The 6,008-nt window shown below is 66.1% G+C and overlaps 1 protein-coding gene and 1 long non-coding RNA gene across 3 annotated transcripts in view; one reads left to right on the top strand and one right to left on the bottom strand.

Annotated features, from left to right (window-relative positions):
- LOC309853522 (uncharacterized protein C16orf95 homolog) overlaps positions 1 to 6,008 on the bottom strand; it is a 17,755-nt gene extending 11,747 nt beyond the window's left edge. Inside the window, exon 1 of the transcript XR_014305783.1 lies at positions 2,717 to 6,008. The gene's annotated coding sequence lies outside the window, so the exon portion shown is untranslated. The remainder of the gene's footprint in view (positions 1 to 2,716) is intronic.
- On the top strand, positions 812 to 2,465 carry LOC309853528. 2 transcript variants are annotated; one of them, XR_014305785.1, is made up of 3 exons: positions 812 to 898; positions 929 to 1,071; positions 1,131 to 2,465. It is a non-coding gene; the product is annotated as an uncharacterized lncRNA (long non-coding RNA). The 2 variants fall into 2 exon arrangements; XR_014305786.1 differs by having other exon boundaries at positions 929 to 1,100.

The following is a 6,008-nucleotide window of genomic DNA, read 5'->3' as shown; positions in this document are numbered from 1 at the left end:
CACGCGCAGCTCCTCCCCGCCAGCGGCGTGCGCGCGCGCACGAGCACGCACGAGCCTGCACGAGCACGCAGGCACGCACGCTCACAGGGACCGCCCATCCAGGGCCCCGCCCCTTCCGCCCGCTGGCCGCCTCAGGCCCCACCCTTCCGGCCCAACGGCCCCGGAGCCCCGCCTGGTTCCCCCGAGATCAGCCAATCGAGCGCTGCCTTCTAGGCATGTGCCCTGATCTGGCGGCTGATTGGCCTATGGCGGCGCGGGCCTCGGGGTCGATGGGTCACGGGGAGGGCTCGGGGCGGAGCGTACGGCGCTCCCCCGCGCGGGGACCGCCCCCACCGCCTTCCGGGGGAGCGGGTTGTTGCCCGCGAGGAGCTCTGCAGCCGCCCGTTGCGTTCCTCGAGTTCGGATCCGGCCGCGAGCCCCGCGCCGGGACCCGCGTCGTGCCTCAGCCCCTGGGGCTCGGGCGGGGCGAGCCTGGGGAGCCCGGGGGCCGCGCCTGTCGGGGAGCCGCGGCGGTGGCGTCCCGGGGCGCGTCGGGTGCGCGGGCGGGCGCGCGGGCAAGGGTGTCGGTGTGCGCTGTGCTGCCGCGGCCCGTCCCGGTGCGGCCGCCGGAGCGGGAGTCCCGGTGCTGCTGACCCGGAGCAGGAGTCCCGGTGCAGCTGACCCGGAGCAGGAGTCCCGGTGTAGCTGAACCCGGAGCAGGAGTCCCGGTGCGGCCGCCGGAGCGGGAGTCCCGGTGCGGCCGCCGGAGCGGGAGTCCCGGTGCGGGCTGAGCCCTGGGCGGGAGTCCCGGTGCAGCTGAGCCTAGAGCGGGAGTCCCGGTGCAGCTGAGCCCGGAGCGGGAGTCCCGGTGCGGGCTGACCCGGAGCGGGAGTCCCGGTGCGGCTGACCTGGAGCGGGAGTCCCGGTGCAGCTGAGCCCGGAGCGGGAGTCCCGGTGCGGGCTGACCCGGAGCGGGAGTCCCGGTGCGGCTGACCTGGAGCGGGAGTCCCGGTGCAGCTGAGCCCGGAGCGGGAGTCCCGGTGCGGGCTGACCCGGAGCGGGAGTCCCGGTGCGGGCTGACCCGGAGCGGGAGTCCCGGTGCAGCTGAGCCCGGAGCGGGAGTCCCGGTGCAGCTGAGCCCGGAGCGGGAGTCCCGGTGCGGGCTGACCCGGAGCGGGAGTCCCGGTGCAGCTGAGCCCGGAGCGGGAGTCCCGGTGCGGGCTGACCGGGAGCGGGAGTCCCGGTGCGGGCTGACCCGGAGCGGTGTTCCGAAGCCCGTGCCCGCGGCCCGTGGCTCCCGGCCAGGCACATCCCAGAGAAGGCGCCCTCGGCGCAGCGGAAGGCACGGCCAGCAGTCTCCGCCGCGTCGGCCGCGCTGAGCCGGAACGACCCGAACGGCCGCTCGGGCTGAGAAGAGTGGAAGGAAGGTCAGCGGCGTCTCCACGCGGAAGGACGACGCGTGCACGGAGGGCGCGGGGCAGTGCGGAGATGCCAGACCGCCGAGCAGGCACAGGACGCCCGGTGAATGCCGTCGGGCGGAAACCCGGTGCCTCCCGCCCGGCACACCTGCCTGGAAGGTCCGGAATAGCCAGAGTGACCAGGGCCGGACCCCGCCCCGGCCGCCGCTCCCTCCCTGTGCGCTGGGCGAGCCACCGACTTCAAGCCTGGGGCCCGCGATAGAAGACTGAGGAGCAGCAGCCAAGCCCCAGGAAGCGGGGGTCAGATCGCCGGGCAAACCGTCCACGCCGGTACGAGTCAGCTGGCATCACTGGAGCGGGCGGATCCTGCGTTCTCCCTGTGTTTTCCTTTCCCTCCCGGCACAGGCTGGCTCACTGCCACCTCGGAGGAGGCACATGGGACCAGAGGAGCCTGTGGCCGCCAGAGGCGTCCATCGGGCTGTCGTTTCCAAAGCCGTCAGGTAGGAGGAGGAGCCGAGATTGTGGAGTCCCAGAGCCGTGGTGCACTTGTGCAGTGCGTGAACCAACCGAAGGTCCCTAGCGGAAAGCATGATGCGTGGGGCTTGCTCTGGGCCTGCCCCCTGCCGCGGCTCCCAGAGGCCACCGAGTATGACCTGCACAGAAGCAACCTGGGCTAGCAAGGGGCCCGCAGAGGCCTGACACCGGAGGACCAGCAGACGGGAGGGGACCATCTGACCTGGCTCGAGGGGACGGACCAGTGGTGGCCGCTGAGGCGGGCACAGCCAGCACAGGGCATGCCCCTAGCCCCACAGCACTCACGCCATGGCTGTCTGCGCGTGCCTGCCCAACGGCGGCGACTGGGAGCCCGAAGCAGGCCGGGCGTGCGGGGGACTCATGTCCCTGGAACAAGGATCTGAGCTTCTGTGCTGCGGGTGGGGCAGCTGTGGGGTTTGTGACCACGCAGCGACCTTGCCTGATGGACCCATGACAGGCACAGGGAGCTCTCCAATGCTCAATCCTGTAGGTTTGGTAAAAATGGGATTTAAAATTTTTTTTGACACTTTCTAAGTAGTCTCTACACCCCGCATGGGGCTCAGAGTTACATTCCTGACGCACGCGCATGTCCCTCACTGGGAGCCCTTTGGGGCCTCTTTGAAATATCCCCTATCCGTCCAGTCTGAGTCACAGTCACGCCAGGGGCCACCGACTTGGGTGCTGTACTAACAGCCCCAGGATCCAGGACTCCCTTTTTCACTCTGACTGGGGCCCTATGTATGTGACCGGTGCCCGCCGTGCAAGGTGGCTGCCCTAACCCTCACCTTTTCTGGTGGGATGCAGGCGCTGCCGTCCCCGCTTGTTCCCCCCGCCTCTGCAACCGTGACATTCTAGAACTCTGTCCTCAATGTGCTGTGGAACACGGGCTCCCTTCTCCTTCACCATGTCCTGCGCTCTGCCAGGGGACACGGCACCACCACCGCCCTTGCTGTCAGCAGAGTCCCAGGAAAGGGCCGAAGGCTGCGCCCGAGAGCCGGGCTCAGGGAGGTGTGGTCATTTGCAGGCAGCTGTCCCTGTCTCACCCAGCACCGAGCACTCGCATCGTGATGCTTCCCATGAAGTCCTGAAGCATCTTCTAGGGGAGGGGCTCTGTGCCGTAGCTGCACACTATGTCTCGCCGCGTCCTTGGCACCCTGTGGGAGCCTGCCTCCCAGCAGAACTGGGGAAGGTTAGAAGCAGGGGGAGTAAAGCTCCGTGGTGAGGAGGGCCGTTCACCCGGGCTCCACAGCCATCCTCAGCCTGAGTCCTGGAGGGAGCCCGACATGGTCCACAGGGGTGCTCAGCAGCCACCCTCTGAAGGAGTCTGCAGAAGGGCTGACCAGCCCATCCACTGCAGGGCTCAGGGCTCCCCTCCTCTGCTGCCTGGACCCTCAGTCGGGGATGGCAGGAGACCTGAGCCAGCATCTGGGTTCCTGCTGTCCACCAAGTAGTCACAGGGGCTCTGGTGAGCCGAGCCCCAGAGACAAGCCACTAGCAGGTGGGAACCCTGAGACGGCATCTGGCCGAGCAGCACACAGACAAGAGTAGAATCCTGTCTGCACCCCAGTTCTCCAGTCCCATTCCCCAAGCCCCACATCCCACTGTCCACGACTCCTCATCCAGACTCTGGTCACAGTCCAGACCATGCCAGTTCTAACCCGAGCCCTCACGGCCGCCTTGGGGCACTCCCACCTCCACCTTCTCACCAGAAGTCCCTTCTCAGTGTGGCGGTCAGCGCTCCTGGGGGCTCCCAGTTAGAGCCCCAGCCTTCCTTCTGCCTGCAGGACACGGCCGTCTGAGCCCGTGTGGGTGTGCGCGCACACGTGCACATATATAGACCCACGCATTCACACGACCTACCCGTGGTGTGAAAATGTCCTGGGGAGTATTAGGGGGAAAAACGTCTAGAAAGGCTCCTTGGAGTGAGAGGATAATGGAGAAAGGCTGACAAGCGCCCCTCGCCGCCACGCTCTCTTCTGGAAACCCAACTCCCTGAGAAAGGCAAAGCTGCGGGCCGGGGTGCCGGCTGTGAAGGGCAAGCACCGGGGGCTCTGAAGGGGATGGAGGCCGTGTCCCGACTGTGGGGCTCGTTCACAACCATACGCACACACACGGAAGGCGTGCACACGCGGCACATTCACATACGCTGTGACAGTCTAACCAAGAAACAAAAGGACAGCTCAACTGCTTCTCACCGAACAGCTAGGGACGGCTTCTGTTGAGAGCCATATTCCTCTGCATCCCTTCCCGAAAGATGCTGGGAAAGGAGAGGACAGTTACATGGAGGACAGCCACAGGCAGGCCACCACGCAGCAGCACCAGAACCCTGGGGGGCATGGGTTGGGAAGCTTCCAGGGCTCAAACCTGCTTCCCTGGGGCCGGGGCTCAGCATCCCGGGGCCGGGGCAGGCATCTCCCTCTCTCCCAGCCGGCCACCCCACAGGGGGCCAGCCTGTCGGTCCAAGTGGCCGGCGGCACTACTTCCGACACACGGACCTCACCTCCTCCTGACCACCAGGCGCCAGGGCCAGTGTGCCGGGGAAGGCAGTGCTGCTGGACCTGGGAGGAGCCCCCAGTCTGAAGCACAGACAGACAGATGCAGCACCGGGGCCCCCGCCGAGGGTCTGGGAGTGTCTCCCTCCTGGGTTGAGGGAGACAGGTGAGGACAGAGCACCTCACCCACCGCCATGGCCCTGCAGATGCCGGCCTAAGCATCGCCTGAGCTAGGTGCCACAGGTCCAAGGGCACCCGCGTCCACGCCGGCCTAAGCATCGCCTGAGCTAGGTGCCACAGGTCCAAGGGCACCTGCGTCCATGCCGGCCTAAGCGTCGCCTGAGCTAGGTGCCACAGGTCCAAGGGCACCCACGTCCACGCCGGCCTTGACCCCCCACTGCACTAGGGACAGACCACACCCTAAGAGGGTGCCCACAAGTGTGCACAGGAGGCCACCATGCCCATTTGGGGATATTTTGTGCTGTGATCTGTGCAGGACAAAGACCCCACTGGTTGTTCACTGCTGTGTCCACAACGTGCGGCACCATGTTTGGGGCACGACGTGCAGGTACTGACCCAGTGGTTCTCCACAAGGTAACTACCCACAGGGGACACTGGCCATGTCGGCAGATGCTTTGGGTTGCCGTGATCACGAAGACGAGGAATGATGCTCAGTGCCCTACAGTATGGGATGGCCCCCCCACAGAGACTCAGTGCCCAGTAGAAAAGACTCCAAACAAGCAGCCGGGGCTGGGGACAAAGCCCTAGGGGCCATGAGGTGAGCCAACAGTGGGGGCTGGCCCCCGTAAAGATCCTGGGTCTGTGGCTGGGCCTGGGCTGCAGGCGTGTGCCGCCCGGGAGAGCAGGACCATCTGGGGAGGGAACACCGGGTTACTCGCAGGCCTCCCTCCAGCTCTCCCCACGTGTCCTGCAGTCCACAACCTCCTTCCCTCTGCTCTGCTCCCCAAGAAGCTCCTGTTCATCCCAGGGCTGGGTATCTACAGAAGGGCCAGGTGTGGGGAGGGTCTGTAGGTGCCGCCCTCAACGTGAGCAGAGCGACCGTCCCCTGCAGCCGTATGTTCCCCAAAACCAGGTGCTGGGAAGGCACCCTTCAGCACTCGCGGATTTTCAGTTCGTGCTGGCTGGGGGCGCATGTAGCGACCTAGATCCCCACCAGAGGCCAGGCTACAGACAGCTGCAAGAGGGGGGCCAGGGGCCCGCAGGACGCATGGGAACCTGGGCCAGGGCCCTGCCCAGCACAGCCTCCCCCAGGTGAAGGACCAGGCAGCCGCCTTCCAGGGGAGCTGCCAGGCAAAGCCGCTGCTCAGACAGAACAGGGGAATCCTCCCGCCCATGAGCAGGAACATGAGGTACTTTTACTGCCTATATAAGTTCCTGCAGTTCTTGGGGCGCCTGGGTGGCTCAGTGGGTTAAGCCTCTGCCTTCAGCTCAGGTCATGATCTCAGGGTCCTGGGATGGAGCCCCGCATCGGGCTCTCTGCTCAGTGGGGAGCCTGCTTCCCCCTCTCTCTGCCTACTTGTGATCTCTCTTTCTCTCTCTTGTCAAAAAAATAGTAATAATAATA

Source organism: Mustela nivalis, assembly GCF_964662115.1.
Source record: "Mustela nivalis genome assembly, chromosome: 18".
NCBI classification, from domain to species: Eukaryota; Metazoa; Chordata; class Mammalia; order Carnivora; family Mustelidae; genus Mustela; species Mustela nivalis.
This window is presented reverse-complemented; position numbering and strand designations above follow the sequence as displayed.